Raw genomic sequence first — 23,186 nt, 5'->3', positions numbered from 1 at the left:
GAAACAAACAAGATGCTATAAGAGAATATTGAGAAGCTTGGGTAGGAATATAGAAAATACCATCTAGTGGGAATGTTTGTTCATATCCCTTACTTGTACATCTCCGAAATAAACCATCCCTTTATGACACTAGGAAATAAATGTTGTTCCCTGTGAAGAGGTAGTAACTTAGCAGAATAGAATGTGTAGAGGAATTGCCAGTAAAAGAGATGCAGAGCAGAAAATTTCCTGGCCTTCCTATATTCTTGAATGTAGTTAATAATGTCCCTGATCATGCTGATTCACTGGCAAGGTTTGGAGATTCACATTTTAAAACAACACATACATCTAGTTGTTGAACTGACTGCAACTTCTAGTGCCTGAGAGACTGTCTGCTCTACTGTTGCCTCAAGGGGATAGGTAAAATGAGAATTTATCTCATGCCTTGCTTATGAAAGCCCATTTGAAGTAAAAGTTGTACCTCAGCTCTCAGATCAAAATGGCTACCCCCGCTTCTGAGTAATTTAAATAACCTGTCAAAATTGAGATTTCCCAAGTCCATTTTGTATTCAGAATTTGCAGGTAAGCTCCTCAATATCCTGGCCTCTTATCTCAGTAAAAATATGCCCAGAATTTCCAGTACTTTCTTTCTTCGTTAACCCCACAACTTTAATTACAACCAATTACCTAGCATTCCATTACTACTCACAGTCATGGTTTTGTATGGTGTGGCAAGATGCTGTTCAAAATGTATAGTTCTATTAAGCACCTGACATGTGCCAAGAATTGTGATTTTGTATGGGACGGATGGAGACAAACTAGAACCAGTTCCTATTCTTAAAGAATTCAAATGCGAGTGGGAATATAGACCCTCTAAAATGTATTCTTAATGTTGTGTCATATATGTACTATTTTTTTCCTATTTGATTATAAATTCTGTGTCTCTGAATTGTCATTCCTAATAGTACTGAACCCAGGAACCCTGTGCTCAATAATCGCATGTGTAGCCTATCCTCCTGTGAATTATGCTCTTCCCAGGCACATGGAAGGACACCTTGCAGAGGCTGCTGGCTATCATTCTTTCCTAAAGAATTGATTGTGCAACTGACATTCACTGAGGGCTTGATTCTCTTCGCCTCAGAGCTATAACCCAGTTACTTGTTGGATTCATTCCAATTCTCTTCCCTCATCCATTTTCCACTCTAGATTTTATTTACCAATGCAGATAAAGGTTATACTTTACAGAGCTCTTCTAGCTTTACAGTTAACTTCTCAAATCCATTTTCCTGTCAGTTTGTTAATTCACCAACATATTCCTTTAAAAAAGTGGAATTAAAAAATATGTTTATTTTCATCTTGTTTTACAAGAGACTCTGTAGATTGCCCTTTGAGACTTAATTCATGGATCCAAGATCACCTGAGAAAAAACCTTACCTGGACTTTCTGCTAATAATACTTTGAGGCCTCTATATTATTTTATAGTGACTCTATGTCTGTGATGGGACATATTAAAACAGGACGTATTAAAATAAAAACAAAGTTGGATGAAGGCACATAAACATACAGCTGGAAGCATCCTCGAGGACTATTCCCAAAATCACTCATTTAATGGAGGGAAAAACCCTGAAACTCAGAGATTTAAGACATTGACTATGGCTACACCAGAACTCGGGGAAAATTTGGACCAGATCTGAGTTCCCTTACTGTGACTATTTAATTTGCTTTCTACATCACCATATCAGGATTTAAATTTCCTTTGTGCCATTTACGAGGTACTGTGTATAGAAGAATCGGGAAGCAGAAGAGGTGATGTTTAGTTTTGTTTCTGTGGTTAAAATGGAAGACTCCAAGGAGGATCTGTGAAGTGTTTGAAGAATGAGATTCTGGATTTGTACGTTAAAAATAGAAACCATGGGCTGGGCGCGGTGGCTCAAGCCTGTAATTCCAGCACTTTGGGAGGCCGAGGTGGGCGGATCACAAGGTCAGAAGATGGAGACCATCCTGGCTAACACGGTGGAACCCCATCTCTACTAAAAATACAAAAAATTAGCCGGGCGTGGTGGGGTCGCCTGTAGTCCCAGCTACTCAGGAGGCTGAGGCAGGAGAATGGCGTGAACCCGGGAGGCGGAGCTTGCAGTGAGCCGAGGTCGTGCCACTGCACTCCAGCCTGGGCGACAGAGAGAAACTCCATCTTAAAAGAAAAAAAAAAAGAAACTGTGATGAAAATAACAAAAGTAAATATTGTTTATCAAGACCTTATTTAAGCCACTCATAGAGCTAAGTATTTAACATATATTATCTTACTTAACTTTCACAAAGCCCTATGTGGTAGGAATCTTTATTAGTCTCATTTCACTGAAGAGGAAACCAACACTGATAGAAAACTTGCTAAGAATTTCTCATCAAGCAAGTGGTATGACCTTGAACATGTTCTGAGTCTGAGCACCTGTTTGCTCAATGAGCGGAAGGGGAGAAAGAGAGCATGCGCATGGGTTTTCTGTTTTCAGCTATACAGAATCTAAATGAGTAATAAAATTTGACATCTTCCCAGTTAATCCTTGGTTATTCTGATGTGTCTCAGTAACAGGAAGGTGATGGGGGAGATTTGTTGCAGAATGTCCCATTTTGTCAAAAAAAGTAATAGTTTGACTCTCTTCTCTTTAGATCTCAGAATTAAAGAATATTTTAGAGTCATATAATTAGACAATCAGCCTCTATACAACCCCTACTTAACTGTCTCTCAGATGTGGGTGTGCTTTCAAGGCTCAAAAGAAAGAGTCTTTTTTTTTTTTTTTTGTCTAGACTTAAGCAAATATCCCCATTTAACTAAGGAAAAACGTAAGACATTAAATTACTTAGCAAAATCTGTAACAGGTTCAGCATACATTCAGAAAGTAGAAAAATATATATTTCCTTCAAATGTTTACCATAATTGTGAATCATTTGTATAATATCTGATATAGTCTCTTAACTTCTAAGATGGTGAGGTGGTGTTTGTACTGGGTAAATGTCCAGCATTCTCTTCTGTTACATAAATACCTAAGAACTTTTCCATATGTCAAGCTCTGTGGTCCAAACAACTTTTAAACATGCTTGCATTGCTAAAAATGAGAGCAGGAATGAGGGGGTACAGGTTACTAAAGTGACTTGAAACAAAGACACAAGTATAGGCTATAGTTTCCATCTAGGAACTTGAAATACCATTGGTGATGAGTACAAACTCTGATATCTGATATTAAATGTATCTCATTCTGAATCTCAGTCACTAATTCCATTAAATTGAAATGATCTGAACATTCCAATCAAAGGAAAGAGATTATAGAACTTCATAAATAGTATTTCCCAACCATGCATTGTCTATAAAATTGGACTTTAAAGATAAAGACACAGAAAAAAAGTAAAAGGATGAAATAAAGATGCATAACATGCAATTTTTAATTATAAGAAACCTGGACTGGCTATATTAGTATCAGACAAAGTAGACTTTAGAAAAAGAAATGTTACTAGAGATAAAGAGGAATAATCTCATAATTATGAAAGGGTTAATTCATGAAGATGATATAATTTTTCTAAATAGTATGCACCAAATGGAGCTTCAAAATACATAAACACCTGTATTCACCAAAAGTCTTATGCAAAAATATTTACAACATCTTTATTTATGTACTTTTTGCTCTTCTGTATTTTATTTCATGCTTGCAAATATAAATTTATTAAATCAATCACTAGTGCTACAACTACAGATGTATAGATGTATTAACTTAAAATTTGCTTTACTTTTTTTTCACTTTTTTTAGGTTCAGGAGTACATATGCAGTTTTGTTATATAGGTAAATTTTATATCAAAGGAGTTTGGTGTACAGACTGTTTTATTACCCAGGAAGTAAGCACAGTACATTATAATAGGTAGCTTTTCAATCCTCACCGTCCTCTCACCCTCCACCCTCAAGTAGGCCCCAGTGCCTGTTGTTCCCTTCTTTGTGTCCATATGTACTCAGTGTTTAGCTCCCACTTATAAATGAGAATGTGCAATATCAGGTTTTCTCTTCCTGTGTTAGTTTGCTTAGGATAATGGCCTGAAGCTCCAGCTAAGTTTTTACAAAGGACATGATCTCATTCTTTTTTGTGGCTGCAGAGTATTCCATTTTCTTTATCCAGTGTACCATTGATGGGTATTTAGGTTGATTCCATGTCTTTGCTATTGTGAATAGTGCTTCAATGAATGAATGCATGCATGAGTCTTTATGGTAGAATGATTTATATTCCTTTGGGTATATACCCAATAATGCAATAGCTGGGTCAAATGGTAATTCTGTTTTAAGTTATTTGGGAAATCGCCAAGCTGCTTTCCACAATGGCTGAACTAATTTACATTCGCACCAGCAGTGTATAAACATTCCCTTTGCTCCACAATCTTACCAGCACCTGTAATTTTTTGTCTTTTTAATAAAAATTATTTTAACTGGTGTGGGATGGTATGCCTTTGTGGTTTTGATTTGCACTTCTGTAATGATTAGTGCTGTTGAGCATTTTGTCATATGCTTGTTGGGCACATGTATGTCTTCTTTTGAAAAGTGTTCATGTCTTTTTTCTGGGTTTTTTTTTTTTTTTTTTTTTTTTTTAAATGAGGTTGTTTGTTTTTTGCTTGTAACTCTTTTTAAGTTCCTTATAGATTCTGACCTTGTTGGGTTTTTGTCTATTTTTTAAATGAGGTTGTTTGTTTTTCACTTGTAACTCTTTTTAAGTTCCTTATAGGTACTAGACCTTTGTTGGATGCATAGTTCACAAATATTTTCTCGCATTCTGTAGGTTGTCTGTTTACTGTGTTGAAAAAGAGTTTCTTAATTAGGCCCTATTTGTCAATTTTTGGTTTTGTTACAATTGCTTTTGGCATCTTCATCATGAAATCTTTGCTAGGTCCTATGTCCAGAATGGTATTTCCTAGGTTATCCTCCAGAATTTTTATAGATTTGGGTTTTACATTTAAGTCTTTAATTCATCTCGAGTTGATTTCTGAATATGGTGTAAGGAAGGGGTCCAGTTTCAATCTTCTGCATATAGAGGGTCAATTATCCCAGCATCAGCATCTTTATTTACGATAAAAAGCTGAAACAGCCAAATGTCAATGGATTAACATTTGCATATATTCACACAATGAAATACATTTGAGGAATAAAAAAGGTATGAATTACTGATATAAGCAAAAATGTGCGTCAATTTTTTTGCTCCTTCACACATCTAGTAATTTTTATTGGATGTCAGATGTTTTTAATGTCACATTGTTGAGTGACATTGTTGAGTGGCATTGCTTTTCTCATCTTCCTGATCTACTTGATATTCTTTAGATTGTTTTTATGGTATGTTAAGTCCTAAAGAGTAATAGTCATTCTAGGTCTAGTTTAATCCACGTCATCAGAGGTGAAATTTTTGGCATCTATGAATAACCTGTAGTTTGAATGAGTTTCCTTTATCTATCTGGCTGAATCTGAGCATCTCTTAGCTTTCCATGAGATTTAGGAAGATTTTTTGAGCTGACAGCTCTCAGGTAGTTATCATTTTTACCCCAGAAATTGTTGTCCATCCTCATTTTCTTTAATTCTACATATTTGCTGCTTAGTTTTTAGACAAAGACTCAAGAAGTCTCTTATAGTACCTTCATTTCCAGCCACCTCACTACCTAGAACTATAATTTCAACTCAGTGAGACGACTGCAGTCTCCTTAGCCTTTCCACTCAAGCAATTTTGTCTGGAAAGTATTCCTAGGTAGATTGCCTGGGGTTATCATAGGGCTCAGATTATTTATTTATTCTTTCTCAAGGAACAGAGCCATGCAGTAATATTGCTCAATGCCCCAAAACAGCTGTTTCATAGAATTTGTTCAATTTTATAACTTAAAATCACAGGATGATGGGCAGTCCTGCTTTTGAAATAGCTACATAAATAGCTACATGGACCTGCTTCTTGGAAAAACAAGTGTAATTGGTAATATTTCTAATGTAAAAAGAGTTAAAGTTTTGGAATTGTCTTAAGAGCATACAACAAATGAAGAAGCATTTTAATTTTTATTTTTGTGAGTACATAATACGTGTATATATTTATGGGGTTCATTTGATACCTTGAGGCAGGCATGCAATATGTAACAATCATATTATGGAAAATGAGGCATCTATCACCTCAAACATTTATCCTTTTGTTAAAAACAATCCAATTATACTCTTAATTATTTTTAAAAGTACAATTAAATTATTATTGACTATAGCCACCCTGTTGTGGTATCATATACTTGGTATTATTCATTCTCTCTAATGACTTTTTATACCCATTATCCATCCCCATTTCCTCTCCACCCTCCCTACTACTCTTCCCAGCCTCTAGTAACCTTCCTTCTATTCTCTATCTCCATGAGTTCAATTGTTTTAATTTTTATCTCCCACAAATAAGTAAGAACATGTGAAGTTTGTCTTTCTGTGCCTGGCTTATTTCACTTGACACGATGATCTCCAGTTCCATCCATATTGTTGCAAATGATAGGATCTTACTCTTTTTATGGCTGAACAGTACTTCATTGTGTATAAGTATCACATTTTCTTTATCCATTCATTGGTTGATGAACATTGAAGTTACTTCCAAGTCTTGGCTATTGTGAACAACATGAGAGTGTAGATATCTTTTAAATATACTGATTTCCTTTCTTTTGGATATTTACCTAAAAATGGGATTGATGGTATCTCTATTTTTAGTATTTTGAGAAACCTCTGAACTCTTCTCCGTAGTGGTTGTACACGTTTACATTCCCACCAATCGTGCGTGAGAGTTCCCTTTTTCCCCACATCCTTGCCAGCATTTGTTATTGATTTCCTCTTGGATAAAAGCCAGTTTAACTGGGGTGAGATGATATCTCATTGTAGTTTTGATTTGCATTTCTCTGATGATCAGTGATGTTCAGCACCTTTTCATATGCCCATTTGCCACTTGTATGTCTTCTTTTGAGAAATCTCTGTTCAGATCTTTTGCCCATTTTTTGAACTGATTATTAGATTTTTCTCCAAAGGAGTGGTTTGAGCGTCTTATATTTTCTACCTATTAATCCCTTGTCAGATGGGTAGTTTGCAAATATTTTCTCCCATTCTATAGGTTGTTTTTTCACTTTGTTGTTTTTTTCCTTTGCTTTTCAGAAGCTTTTAAACTTCATGTGATTCCATTTGTCCATTTTTATTTTGGTTGTCTGTGCTTGTGGGGTGAAGAAATATTTCTTAAAAGAAAATCCATTAAACCTCAGTGAGAACAGTAAGAGTCTGTTTGATATGAGTTACAACTTGCTCCTCTCATCCTAACGTTTCCAGCTCAGCATTTTGGATGCCCCCACTTTGGGAGGATGTGGTCAAGTAAAACAGGGTTCCTTCTATTCTGAACTTCAAAATAAAGGATAAGGTCAATATCTCCCCAAGAGAGGCTGGCATTTCTCATCCCCATACCTACAAGCTCACTCACATCCTCCAAGTAAATTACAGAGGCTCAAATCCAAGAGAGTGTGGCCAAGAGTGTGGCCCTTCTTCCCCTTACAAATAGAGCAGAAGCTCTACACCAGGCAGAGCAGGCTAATGATAATAGGGCTCCAATTGCCCTTTTCCAGCTCATTCACAGAGTGAAGCTTCCTAATGGGGAAAGGCAAGCCAGAAGACTAGAAGGTACTTCCCCAACATGGCTTTCTTCTCATAAAGCAGAGGTACCCTATAAGAAAAGTAGCCCACTGTTCCTGAACCTGCAGCTTCAGATCAGTAATTCAGAGAATTTCCTCACTGGTAGAACTAGTCCACAAGGGCAGAGAGCTCTGAAGCTGTCCCCAAATAAACAAACTTTATTTGAAAAAGAGCATGGAATAGCTCAAGCCTAAGGGTGCTTCCCACCTTTCCCCCACGTAAGATTTGATGGCAAGCAAATGAGAAAAGGCATGTAGCTAAACCACAGACTAGCTAGTTTACCAGAGAGAACAATGAGAAGAGACTACTAAGAAGAGCTTCTCTAGGGACAGAACAAACCTCAAAGAGTAGTCTCAAAAACTACCTCAGCAAAAGAGCTCCAATTTAATTGGTTCAGATTGTGTAGTAATTTATGCCCTAGGGCATAGCTGATAACACTGGCACAATCAAGCATCAAATAGAGGAAACTAAAAGGTCGCTGTGATACCAACAGGGACATAGAACTTAGCAAAGAGATCAGGGAAAGAGTCTGAGAGAGACCTGCTAAAACTGCTATCAACTCAGGTTGACTTAGCGCATTCTGAAGTGGCTGTGCTCTCTGATCAGCAACTTCAGAGACTTGGTAGTTTTTGTTTTAAGAACCAAGTTTTCATGTCTGTTGTACAGCATAAGATAAATGATAGAGTGTTCGTGAGATGAAATGAACTGACATTTATAAAGTATTTAGCACAATGCTAGTGTGGTGTATTAGGTCTATAATGTCAGTTGTTCCCCAGAATAACTGAAAATAAGACAGTTTATAAACTCAATATTAGACATTAAAACTTTTATCTATGCATATATTCCTAGCATTATATTGGTTCCCAGAGAAGGCAAGAAGAAAAGAGCTTAGTTCCTATCATTTAGGAGCTTACATTCAAACCAGGGTGACAGTAAGTAGAATCTAAGACAAAATTTAGTTACTGTGGCAGAAGTAAGTATAGAATGCAATGGAAACACATCGGAGAGTAGAATGAATCTGGCCTGGAGACGGGTGAATGGTAGGGAGGACTCAGTGGAGAAAGCTTTGATTTGTACCTTGAGTTGTTCAGAGGTTGCTGTCAGACAGAGGTTGAACACATTGATTTCTTTCATTTTTAATCCTTCAGGTATAGTATCTAGATGATTATTGAGATAGATTAGAGCAGGCAGAAATCAATAAGAAGGGTTTCATAAGAAAACTGGAGGCTGTACTCTCATACCTGTAGTGCATTTTGGCTGGTAAAGTTATTTGTTTCCCATTCACTCTCAGTAGACCAGGGTGTTTCAAGCAGACCTCAGTAGCAGAAAAATCCACCTCCAGATGCTTCTTCCCAGGAATTGGCCTTAGTAGGTCAAATGCTCTTCAAACCTGCACGGCATTAATTCCATTGCTGTTATTCTATTGCTGTTTCATCCCACCTCATCTTCTGATGATCAGAAGAGAAAATGCTGACGAAAAAAAGATACTGTCAAATACAGCACTTATATTTGCTAATAGCTCTGAAAAAAAAAATGGACCTTGAGCTGTGATTGGTTTTGCTCAGGCCTGTTATTCTCAGCCTCTGACTGTGTAGTGCTGTATACATGTCTATCATTATTCCTCTAGAAGAAAAGATAAGGTACTGATAATGGATAACAAAGCATTCCTCACACTCCATGATGAGTATAATATAATAAAGATAACTGCCAAGAACCATAGTAGGTCCATCAAATATTCACTCCCTAATTTACAATTTAAGTATTATTTGAATGAGTAAGAGTGAACAGATACTTGTCTTAGTCTGGTTTTCCCATAGCAGACCCTGAGACAAGGATTCCAGGAAAGGAGTTAATTTGAGAAGTGATTCCAGTGAAGTGGGCAAGTAAAACAGAGAAAGGAGGGGTCTTTCTCTGTAGAGGGATGCTTACCTAGAAAGCTACCATATCCTGAAATAGTATAGTTTACTATATATGCAAATTGAATCACATGTAATTATCTATCACATGTAATCACCTGTATTTCTATCTATATCTCTCTATATAACTATAGTTATAGAGTTATATATATTATATTTATATGGTTAACTATATTATATATACTTAAATAAATTATATCACAGATAATCACATATCATATATGTAGGGAGTGTGGAACAGTTTCAAATGCCTGTTTGGTTTTAGGATGTGCATTATTATTCTTATTTAATATTTTAGAAAACTTGCAAGGAGAGGCGAAGTTGCTTTTACAAGGTCAAACTTATCATTAGGAACAGAATAACAACAACCTGAGCCAGAAAAACTGTATGGTTTTCAGATTTTAAATTTTCTAGTTATAAAAGTTTAACCTATACCTCACACCCATTAGGATGGCTACTACAAATAGAAATTAACAAATGTTAATGAGGATGTGGAGAAAGGGAAACCTTGTACACTATTGGTGAGAATGAAAAATTATGCAGGCACTTTGAAAAATAGTATGACAATTCTTTAAAAAAATTAAAAACATAATTGCCATAAGATCCAGCAGTCCCCATTCTGGGTGCATATTTCAAATAATGAAAAACAGGATATCAAATTAATATTTGCATACCTATATTCATAGCAGCATTATTCACAATAGCCAAGAAGAGAAAGCAACACAAATGTTCATCTACAGATGAATGGACTAACAAAATGTATGTACAAACAGTGGAATATTATTTGGCCTTAACAAGAAGGAATATCTTGCCATATGCTATAACATGGATGAAACTTGAGGGCACGATGCTTAGTGAAGTCAGTAACAAAAAGACAAATATTGTATGCTTCCACATATAAGGTATCGAAAGTAGTCAAATTCATAGAAACAGAAAGTAGAGTGGTCATTGCAGGAACTGGGAGGAAGTGGAAATGGGGAATGGTTGCTTAATGGGTATGCAGTTTCAGTTGTATAAGATGGAAATGTTCTGGAGAATTGTTGTACAACAACGTGAATGTACTTAACACTACTGAACTGTACACATAAAATGATCAAGATGTTAAAAATAAACATTTAAGTTGTATATTTTAGATATATATAAAGATTATTCTATATGAATTAAATCTTAATAAAGCTGTTAAATGAAAGTTCAAATCAGTTTTCCAGTTAGTACCTTAGAACTTCAGGAGGCCTTGCTTTGCATGTAGTTCAATCACCCACTCAATGCAGGAATCTCCTCTTCTTAATTCACTGCCTTCTAGATAAGCTAACTCACCCCGGATGACCCCAATTATCTGAAAAAAAAAAAAATCCCCTTATAATTGAGCTTAAATTCCCAAATAAGTAATATCTACCACTAGTCTGAAGATCCAGAAACAATATCAAAATCCCACTCTGCCCTATCTGGTCTTGTAACTCTGACTCAGAACATGTCTTTTATTTCCTGTGGCATATCTCTTATGATAATGAGAATGTATGCAGGACTCAAAATCAAAGGCGTCCAAATGTCTAACTAGGAATTGTTTGAAATTTGACCAGAGTATTTAGGGTTGTTCAGAAAACAGATGAGCCCTCCATTCTTCACACCTTCACCCATATTTGACATTTACACTCTGTTAATAAATCCAGAGAGGACAGTAGGAAAGAATACTCAGGATATTCAGGATGTTTCTTATATTGAGAAATTTGTAATTCAAAGGGCCATTAGAGCGTGCAAGGGTGCAACGCTGCTGACATGTCAGACCACGGAGTTTGCTGGGTTGTTTCCTATTCTTTCTTTTCACAGATTTGTCTCCACCCTGAAACATTATTGTCATCACCAGCATGCCATGACTTTGACCCTAAGACCTTAAATTTGCTTTCCACGTGCTATGCCTTAATAAAATGGATATACTGTCTATGTCCTGAGTACAGTGAAGGTTAATTAAAATACGTAAAGTACTTCGAGGACTTTTCCTTGAAGATGTGAGCTGAGTGCATTATTATTACTATAAATACAAATTGAAAAATACAATCACATTCTCCCTGTAGACATCTCTACTGGAGATTTTTGCTTCCAATTCTACAGTGCTTATGATAAGGTGATAACATAAGCAATCTAGCGGCAAAATTTATTTTTATCTTCATGCTGGAACAAAGATTTAACCTCTTGAGGAACAATCCAAAGTTAAAATGTATATAAATTTTTTCCACATGTCACTCCATGGAGTTTAATTCAGATAGCAGATTTTTTTTTCATCCCTTCAATTTCCCACAGGCAGGGATAAATCAAGATAGAGACAAGGTCTCTTTTGTACCAAATATATTTTATTATCTAATCTTAAAGCCTAGAAGATGATTTGTACCAATGCCCAACAAGTTAGTCCAACTCCAAAAGGCTCTGTGCATGCTGAGACGAATTGGAAATGCAATGTCGTAGGAGAAAATAATAATAAAAAAATTGAAATCCAGAAACTAATCAAAATTAAATACCCTTAAAGGTACTAAGACCCAGTTTTTATGATTTGGTTAAAGATTAGGTAACATTATCAGAGTGATTTGGAGCAAATTGCTTTGTCTCTGTAAGTCTCATTTTCTACAACCTACCTTATTCACGTGAAAATGGATCAAGGAAATGCTTGCCATGGAGCCCAAGGGCAGATGATCAATAATTGGTAGCTATTACTGGGAAGCAGTTTATGATGGTGGCTATCATGTTAGGTCCTGAAGTCAGACTGCCCAGATTCGAATATAGGCTGTGACATTTACAAATTGTGTGATCCTAGGGTGGTTACTTAATATTCTTTGCCTCCTTTTTCTATTCTCTAAAGTGGAATAATAATATTGCCTATTTCATATGATGAGAAAATTTTATGAGGTAGTATGTTGACAGAGCTGGAACAATGCCTGACTCACAATAAGGATTCCCATAATGTCAGATGTCACTATTATTATCACTGCCATCGTCACATCACAAATGCAAGTTTGTAGGATATAAAAGCTATGATATTCCACACAATGGAATACTATTCATCAATAAAAATTAACGAACTAGTATACAACAGTGTGGAAAGCAAAACTATAGGAACAAAAAATAGGTCAGTGGTTGTCAGAGGCTGGGGATGAAGAGAGAGTTTGACTATAAAGGGGTAGCACAAATTTGGGGAGTGACAGAATTGCTCTGTATTTTGATTGTGGTGGTGGTCACAAGACTGAAAGCGTTTGTCAAAATTCACAGTCATCTACCTCAGAAAGAGTGAATTTTATCTTATGTAATTAAATTTAGAAAGGCAACAAAAAAAAGTGAAATATGCAATTTCTATTGCCCATGAACTTCATTCAACTCAAAAAGAGTCTTTACTAGACAAGGCTTTAGATTTAAGTTTTTAAAAATTAGCATATAATAACATATAAGTCTGGTGCCGGAGAAGAAAACTCTCTGCTGAATATAGCTGCATCTCTTTCCTAAATCATTTGTAATTGAGTTGTTGACTATTCAGTCTTTAAATACCAGACAATAGCTCCTTAATGCAGCCCTTTGTTCTCCCCAATGTCTTATAGTGGGATTGAAGTATTCAATTTTTAGAGGTGGTGGATCTATTTATTACCTGGGTTGTGGTGATGGTAACATGAGTATATACATATGTCTAAACTCACCAAATGGTATATATTAATTATGTGCAGTGTGTTGTATGCTAGTTATACCTAAATAAAGCATGGGGAAAAGGAAATCCTTTAGGTTAGAAAGCCTCTCAGATTATGGCATTTCATGTACTTAGTGAATTAGCCATTTTTAATATAGGAGTTCCTAAATTATTAACATTTCCCAAAGTGATATTTGATGGCAAAAGTAATATCCTTGTGAAGTATTAAGTGATTTTTATGAAAAAGTCAAATGAGCTGACAGAGCATAATAATTACATTGTCCAAGAATACAAGATTCCGCTTTCTCAAAGACATCTATATTGCCTGGTTTTGGATGCACAGGCTGTCATCAAGATGGTAAGATTGATTTCTCTTCTAATTGCACCATGGCAGCTGGTATTACACACAAGATATCTATGGTGTCCATTGTTCAGAAGTGTGCAAAATCCATGGCATTGCTTATGTACGTGGCTATGTACACAATTAAGAGAATGGCTTGCATGCTGATAGAACTAAAAAACAGAGCTTGTATGAAGCCCCAGGGGGGTGCTGTTCAAATGTTTTAAAATATATATTAAAAAACTGTGATTTATTCATCAGCAGGAAGATTAGAAGCATTTTCCTTCCACAATAGTTTGTTCCAGACTCTAAGCTCAAAGGAACTGCTCACCAGAGATATGAGTTTGTCCTTTTTTGTGCAATTTCTGTGGTTTACTTTCTTATGCATTAAGTATGGAGTATGCATTATTAACCCATTATGGGTGTATCAAGGACTGTTTATGACCTATTCGTATAACCTTGGAAATTTCACACATAAATCATTAGAGAAGTGCAATGATCTAGTGCTTAGGACCAGGGAGCACAGTCCATAGTCACATTGTTCTTTTGAGTGCTATGTGTGTCATTGGAGGATAACCTGGCTGATCTGCATTTACTCTAACACTTCAAATGCTCGTTTCTTTTGAATATCATTTATTTAATGGAATTTATGGGACACCTATGGGGACTACCTTGCTTTTGACTAAAAACTTGATGCCAACACACAGCAACATATATGTCTCAGTTCTGATGATGCTTTAGAATAGCACTGGGGAACTAATATTTGTGTTCATGAAAAATTAGAGGACAAAACAAAACCGTAAACTGTGAAGTGACATGCTGAATTGAAATTAATTAGATGCGTCAGTGGGTGGCACAGTAGAGCTTAGTTATTCGGAGTGCAGTTTTCAGCATCGGCTTTCCTAAGTCTGAATCTGAGCTTTGCTGATAACTAGTTGCATGTCTGTGAGTCAGTTAGTTAAGCTACTGTTTCTTCATCTGTAAAATTAGGATTATATTACCTGCTTCATCAGCTGTTGTATAAATTAAATGCAATTATCTGTGTGAAGTGTCTGGCATTGCTCTAATTAAGGCTGTGGATGGCACCCTAATTGAAAAATCCTATCACTTATGAAGGCTTTCATCACATTAACCCTCATTTGCACCTTGCAGTGTTGAATACTTTTTCTTTCCTCAATCATACTTTAGTGGGCTCTTATGAATTTTTCACCTATCTCCCATTCATCACCCTCATCTTGACTTCTAAATGTGTTTCTTTCTCATGCTCTTCTTCTTTTCCATCTTAAATGCTGGTGCTCTCTGGAGCTCACTCTGGATTCTCTTCTCTTCTACCTAGTCTCCTTGAGGGGGTCTCATTTACAGTGAGACTTTGTGTAATATTAACTCATATGCTACTCAGTCAGAGATCTATATATATAGCCCATCAGCTTTCTCCATATAGACCAGTGTCCTTAACTATCTACTGGGTACCTTCACCTAGGATCTTGGAGTTATCTCCACCACAAAGAGTTTGACTAACCCATCCCAAACACATAATAGATTGCACTGTCTTCCATCTTACTTTCTTTACTGTCTGCCATTTTCACCCATCCAGTGATGCAAGCCATTAACTTGAGAATCATACTCAATTTCTTTGCTCATCACCCTCCACATCAAGTCAGTTATAGAGCAGAGCTGATATAACCTCCAGATAGATCTCAATTCCGCCCTCTCCTCCTGAAAAATCCTCTCCCAGCTGCCTCCACATCACATCCTCCTAATATCAGTGACTGCTGCAGCCACTTCTCAGTCTCCACACAAGCAATTTCGTGGAATCTCTCATTATTTTTATGTTGCAAGAAACTTCTAATGGAGTCTCTGTTTCCTAATATTGCCCTTCTCTCTCGGTTTCCTTCTGCGGGAGAACCACTGATTCAAAGATCTTTCTAAAGTTCCTACTTAAAATAATCCAGAGACTTCCAGTAGTCTTTAGGATGAAGAGGAAAAAAGTTCCCTTATATTGTGGGCCCTGCAATCCTATAAACTTCCTGATTGAACAGCTATGTTTTCCTTGTATCTGTAGTTACAGTGCATAATATAGATGGTAATTTGGTTTGCCTCTGTATCCCCATCCAAATCTCATCTCTAGTTGCAATCCCCAGTTGTCAAGGGAAGGGTCTGGTGGGAGATAAATGGATCATAAGGACGGTTCCCCCATGCTGTTCTCATCATAGTGAGTGGGTTCTCACAAGAGCTGATGGTTTTAAAAGTGTTTGGCAGTCTCCACTTTGATCTCTCTCTCTCTTCTCTGCCACCTTGTGAGGAAAGTACTTGCTTCTCCTTTGCCCTCCGCCATGATTGTAAGTTCCCTGAGGCTTCCCCAGCCATGTGGAACTGGGAGTCAATTCAACCTCTTTCCTTTATAAATTACCAAGTCTCAGGTAGCATCTTTATAGCAGTGTGAAAACAGACTAATACAGACTGAGTCCAAAATAAACATTCTGATGATTCCTAGAGAAAGAATGTCAACTTCTTCAATTAATTCCCTGCCTCTCAAAATTCCACAATAAGAATCTTCTATTCCAGTTGTAGAAAACTGCTTGCAAGTCTCTTACATTCCTTGCTACTTTTTCTACTTTTTCATTCCATGCCTTTGCATGTGCTATATCCTCATTTATTCAACTTTGTACTATATCTTGGGGACTTAAGGAGTGAACAAGATAAACACGGTTTTTGTCCTTGGAAAGATAATGGTTTAGTAGGAAAAAACTTAAACAGGTATTTAAAATATAAGTGGAAATAGTATTGTAAGTTTCCTGTAGATTTGGTTATAAAAGGAGAAAAATGATCATAAAGAAATAAGTAACTCTCATGTTTATTCCAAGAACTATGATGAACCCAACAAAAATGAAATAGATTTTTAGTAACTGACATAGAGAGATGTCTGTGAAATATTATTGGGTAAAAAACTAGCTTACTAAACACATGCTTTTCTATCCTTTATCCACCTTATTTGCCACTTTTTTTTTTTTTTTTTTCACTCTGTCACTAGGCTGGAGTGCAGTGGCGTGATCTCAGCTCACTGTAACCTTGGCCTCCTGGGTTCAAGTGATTCTCCTGCCTCAGCCTCCTGAGTAGCTGGGACTACAGGCACACACCACCACGCCTGGCTAATTTTTGTATTTTTAGTAGAGACGGGGTTTCACCGTTTTGGCCAGGATTGTCTCGGTCTCTTGACCTTGTGATCTGCCTGCCTCAGCCTCCCAAAATGCTGGGATTACAGGCGTGAGCCACTGCACCCAGACCTTATTTTTTATTTTATTTTAATTTTTTTGGTTCGAGTACCACTGTGTCTTGAAAATACTGCCTGACTACCTTAGTCATCCTCCTCATTTTCATGCCACAGTAGCATAGGAAATTTGACAGACCTTTTAAAATAAACTTTTTATTTTTGAACAATTTTAAATTTACAGAAGTGTTATAAAAATAATACAGAGATATCCTACAGACTTGTTCATCAATTATCATCTTAATTACCATGGTATGTTTGTCAAAATAATGTTCCACACTGAGTGATAAATGTTGTTGTAAAACAACAAACAAAAAAACATAGCTTTATGAATTATTTGTGTAGCACAGACTCCCCACCTCATCCCCAGTGCATAGCCTGCCACAGGTGGGTCCCCTCTTGAGACTGTTAAATGGTCTTCCACCATTTGGATAGGTTAATATGGAACTCTTTTTTTTTTTTTTCTTCAGATTCAATTACATGTTTCTATGATAGGATTTTGTGATCAAGCACAGCTGCTAGTTTCTAGATTTTTGCCTTTTTCTACCACACCCTGTATATAAAGGAAAAGGACAAGGTCTTCTCAGTAGGTGGACCATATCTTAAGAGATAATTATGAGAGCATCTCAATCATTCTTGCCCCAGTCAACGGCCTGCGCATTTTTATCTTTTGTCCAACTGTCTAAGTCCAGTACTGATCACCAGCCCTTTTCAGATTTCCCTTAAAAGTAACAAAAGCAAGTAAATGAAAGTCATTTGAGGATATCTGAAGGATCAGTGGATACCGAAGACCTTGTGATTTTAATCAATGCTTTCCAGCAGTTCCTACAGTATCTATATTTAACTAGTCGTTTATTTTGTCTGTACATAAATGTTTGAAGAAAGTCGTTAATTCTTATTTCGATGTTAATATGGATTGTTATTCTTGGCATAGACTCAATTCGGCTCCCAAGTCAATACCTTCCTATGTCCCCTATATATCAGCTATGTAAACATTTACCAATATTGACCAAACACCTGCTGTGTGAGCAGCCCCGTACTAGGCACTGGGGAATATAATCTTAAGCAGAAATACCCTGCCCTTGAACACAGAGCTAAGTGCTCAAAATCAGTAGACTTTTGTTAGATTTGTTGTCTTAATATGTTCAACTGACACTAGTACATTGGCTTTACCTATTCATAGTATGTTGTTGCAGGAATTAAATGATCTAACAAATAATATTCATAGTCACATGAATACTGAAAACAGCTAACATTTATATAGCACTTAATATGTGCCAGGCATTCTTTCAAGTGTGTTCTATTAATTGGTTTACTAAGAAAAAATCTGTGAACTACAAACTATTCTAAAAATCAAAGTGTGACTGCTATTCTTGAGCATGAGGCTACCTCAAGCAGAAGTTAACTCTTCGACACGGAATGAGCTTCTGAAATAAATTTTGTGGTGTAGCATTTACATGCTGGCAGAGGGTCAAAGAAAATGAAGGCCAAAGAGGCCTGGAGAGACTATCCAGGGTTCAGAGCTATATTTGGGATAAAGAGCTGGGAGGGCCTGGGTTTGCATCCCAACCAAAGTCATTGATGGCATCATCATTATCCCCTAGTCATTGTCATTATTAACATCATCATTGCTACCAGTTCTTATGATTTCATGATCACTTCCTTCATGCAAGGCACTTTGCATGCATTATTTCATTTAATCTTCACGCAAGAAAATCCTGGGAAGTAAGTATCATCATCCTCAATTTATAGATAAGGCAAGCAAGGCTCAGTGAGAATATAATACTTATAAATATTATAAAACTAGTAAGTTTTATAACTGGTAAAGCAAGAATTTGAATCTACACCTGGCTGAATTGAGTCAAAGTTCTTTCTTGTACCTTACATGGCCTTTCTGCAGAAGGGGATCATAATTCCCACCACCTAATTGTAGCTCCAAAAGCAAGGTCATCATTCATTCTACCTTTCCTCAAGGAAGCTAAAGGATGCCAGGAATAACAAGGCCTAATGGACAGGAGGTGGTCTGTTTTTCTAAAAAAGAATGAGATTTGTCTTAATGAAGGGTAATTAACTTCATGAGAGATTACATAGCATCTGCTTTTACATCACCATTATCACAAGCTTGTAGGTTTTAAATGTTACCATTTCCTTTCTGTCATTGGCTGTTCTCAAACAGTCATGAATGCAGAATCGAATCTTGTTTATTTCATATTTTCTGTCTGTTTCACACAAGCTCTTTGAGTGCAGGGATAATGTCTTCTTTTAGATTCTTTTTAGTCTCACAATATTTGGTACTGGTCTGGATGTACATCAGGTATTACCATTAATCTATTAATTCTGTGAACATTGGGGGTAGAATGCATTTCTGAAAGAAATAGGGTCTTTCAAGTTAGAGGACACCAGGTTAATCTTGTCTTTGCCCTTTATTATATGTCCTTTTATAAGAATGTACCTTAGTAATCTTATTCTTCTCATTTGAAAAGCTGGGATATGTTCCACAGAGAACGGGTGTAAAATTAAAATAATATACATGATGCAAAAAAAAAGGTCAATTGCTCTCTTGTTCAGAGTAGATATTAATATTCACTCTTCTTATGTTTCCTCCAGTAGGATTACTTAAACTTCAGAAATCTTCTCAACACAGAGTTTCATACAATATCTACCCACTAAAATGAAGTTGGTGTGTAGCTTATGATTTTTATATTGTTCCTTGCCTAATAGGCGAAAACAGCAAGCAAATAGATAATTTCAACACTATGAATAAAGGGAAGGAAAGATAGAAGAGAATCCTTAATATATAAAGAAGAAAGAGAAGGAAGTTGGAAGGGCTTTTCAAGGAGTCAGCATCAGAGAAATGAAGATGATCCCATAGCAACACAGAAGTAGAGGATACACGGGAGAATACAGAAAAAATATATATACATATAGCCAGTCACTGGCTACATGACAAAAATCTCATAAGCCAAGCCAATTCATGGTTGGCAATCAGCGGAGTGGACCACAACTATACTTCAGCAAAATTCTTCTGGCCACAATGAAGACAATGGATTGGTTTAGGGCAGGGCTTGAGCTAGCAAGACCTTTTTATGGGTTATTAAAGGAATATAAGTGAGAGAAATTATGGCTTCAGCTAAGATAACAGCAGTAGTAGTGTTGTAGAAAAACTGGGTTCTTGTCACATGACCACAAAAGATCAGGCTCGCAGACACTCTGAAGGGTGAGGGGGAATGGAATTTATTGGGAGAAAAGGAAAAACTCAGCAGAGCAAGAGGGGCCCCCATCTCACAGATTGAATCGCAGGTTGCCACTCAGGAACAGGAGAGGCAGGCTCCTCTCCCCTGCAAACTGCACGAACTTCCTGAGGCCCCACCCTGTCCTCCCAGTCTGCAGGTGGGCATTATTCAGAAAGAATCACTGGGGAAAAGGGTGGGCTTCACCCAGGATGGCAGTCTGGTTTTTCAGCCTTCAGGCTGTTTTAGGTTTCAAGGTAGGGTTTCACTGAGGGACCCTTTGCTGCCTCCCGTCTCTGTTAGTAGAAATGGGAGGAAGTTAGAGAGACTTGAAAAATGCTAAAAGGCAAGAACAGAGTACATCTTTTGACTGAATCCTATGAGGGATAAGAGAGAAGAAGTAGTAAAGTTGTTGTAGAAGTTGAATGGCTTTAACTGCAAGAGAGATAACAGAAATCAATGGACAAACAGAACTGGTTGAAAAAAGACAATAGGGTCTGTTGTGATGACTTTGAGGTGATGAAAACGTGTATTTGAGAGAAAACCCCCAGCAGTCAAATAGAAAAACTTGCCTTGAATAAAGGAAATTAGTTAAAATAAAATCTATATCTTTAGGATCCATCAACACATAGAATATAATTAAAAATAAATGTGTGGATAAAACTGTCCAGGGTGACGGTACAGAGAAGGAAGGAGAGAGTCTGAACACCAAACTTTGAAAATAGAAATATTTAAGGAAAACACTTACTTGAAAAATTCTGACAAGGAAAAGAAAATACGAAATTATGGAAGCCCACCATACAAAACGTTTATCTAGGGAGGAGAAAGAAATACGTTATTTTTTTTCAAAGAAACCAATGAAGGATATAAAAATGGTTATCTAGGCATGTGGGTAGTGAATATTCAGTAAAATTCAAGTGGAAATGGAGTAAGATGGTGTCTTAGTTTATCTGTGCTGTTATATAGAAATACCTGAGGCTGGGTAATTTATTTAAAGAAAAGAGATTTATTTGGCTCACAGTTCTGCAGCCTGTATAAGAAGCATGGTGTCAGCATCTGCTTCTGGTGAGGATCTCAGGAAGCTTCCACTCATAGAGGAAGGTGAACAGGATCAGGCATCACATTGTAAGAAAACAGGAAAGAGAGATGGGAGGAAGGAGCCAGGCTCTTTTTAACAATTAAATCTCCTGGGAGCTAATGAAGCGAGAACTCACCATTACCATGAGAATAACACCAAGGCATTTATGAAGGATGCATCCTGGATGATCCAAACACCTCCTACCAGGTCCCACCTCCAACATTGGGAATCAGATTTCAAATCAAATTCATTCCAATCAAATTTCAACATGAGATTTAAAGGGGACAGACATCCAAACTATAACATATAGGGAATCTAGGCAACTGAAACAGCTTGAGGAAAAGTGAAAGGGAGAAGAAAAACAAAGTCTTCACAGTTTTTCAACCAACTAGGAGCAATAGAGTCTTATTAAATGATTTATTGAGGAGTTAGTTAATTGTAAACTAAAATTGGCATAGTTCCAGTGTAAATATAGTCTTCACAATCCACCATCATATGCAAGAAGATCCCTTAATCAAAATTTGCCTCAATTCACTACCATTAAAGAGTTCCAAAATCATATGCCCCTGAAAAATGATAGTCTGCCATCAGTATTTCTCCCAAGCTTGTCAGAGATCTTCTAGTGACCAGCAGTAGCTCTGTAACTGTGATAGCATTCGTGGGTCTGGAACTTACTGTTATTATTCTGAGGTTCATATTTGGAAGGAAATGCCAATTATATTTAAGTGATTTAAAAACAGTAATTTAGAGTTATCTTTCCAATCCAGCCTCTATTCCTCAAAACCGTTCAACAGCAACTTTTTCCTAAATTGTTTCAAGAATAGAGAATACATACAGAGCTTTCTCAAATCATGATGATCTGATCAATGACTTCTATTAATAACTGGGTTTTTCTTTTTGGTGGCAGGGCATTTGTGTGCCGTCTGTGGTAATGTGATTATCTGAGAGTATAGAGGATGCAGGAAAAGTTGGTTGATAGAAACAAGATTTGGAAGTTGTAAAGCAACCCTGGCAACTACTTAGCACTGATGGCTATTTTTTAGTCTGCACAATGTCAGCCAGCACAATATTTAATATTCTTTTAAAAATAGTCATGAGCATTTCAATTCAAAACACAAACATATGGATTTTTGTTTTCTTGTGAAAAATGTGGGAATCTGGTCCCAGTGAGCTCACATTGCCTTCCCCATCACCATCAGCAGGAGCCAAGTCAAGCTTGGCCTTTAGCGTGTACTCTCTAGTTTGTCACTTTCTCCACTTCTCCCTGTTTCCCCTGGGTCCTGAGTTCCAGTGAAAATTGTCTTTTGTTGTTGTTGTTGCAATTATGCTTAAATTTTCCCCTAATGTTTAGAGCAAAGTCAAATATTATTTGGATACACATACTTAGCAGAAGTAGGTAAATTAAGGTAGTGCAAGATAGAGGCATGCTTCAACAAGAAAAGAAACAAAGAGGGAGAAAGAGAAAGAAAAAGAGCACATAAGTCTGTTGAAATGGAGTTCTTGTTTACTATGCAAACCAAGCACAGGTATGCATGAAAAAAATACACTATATAAGAAAACACAAGCAATGTAAAGCTAACAGAAAACACGTGTAGGTGTGCAAGAAATATCAAACCTGCTTAACAAATTTTTATTTCTGTATTAGTAAGGAGCCAGTGAGGAGATGTAACTCTTACCAGTTAGTTTAACAGAGAGGATTTAATATGAAAAAAAAAAAAAAACTGGATATTGAAGAATCACAGATAGCAAATGCAGGAAGTCGCTGTGACCCCAGAGGCTGGAAGAAAATCAAGGAAAACGTTGTACTTGTTCAAGTTTGAAGGTATGTGAAAGGGCCTCTGCAAAGTTCAGATCAACCTCTGAGAAGGGGCCCGGTGAGGCTGAAACCCAGACTTTTGCAGAAAGTAGTGCCAGCTAGTATGGGTGTCTTTGATGAGAAATGATGAGACTTATTCTGCCAAAGTTGGACAAACTGAAAAGTATAATCCCAGCATTGCTAGTCCTGGAATGC

This window comes from Papio anubis, chromosome 11 (assembly GCF_008728515.1).
Source record: "Papio anubis isolate 15944 chromosome 11, Panubis1.0, whole genome shotgun sequence".
Taxonomy (NCBI): Eukaryota; Metazoa; Chordata; class Mammalia; order Primates; family Cercopithecidae; genus Papio; species Papio anubis.
Note: the sequence above shows the minus strand (reverse complement) of the source record.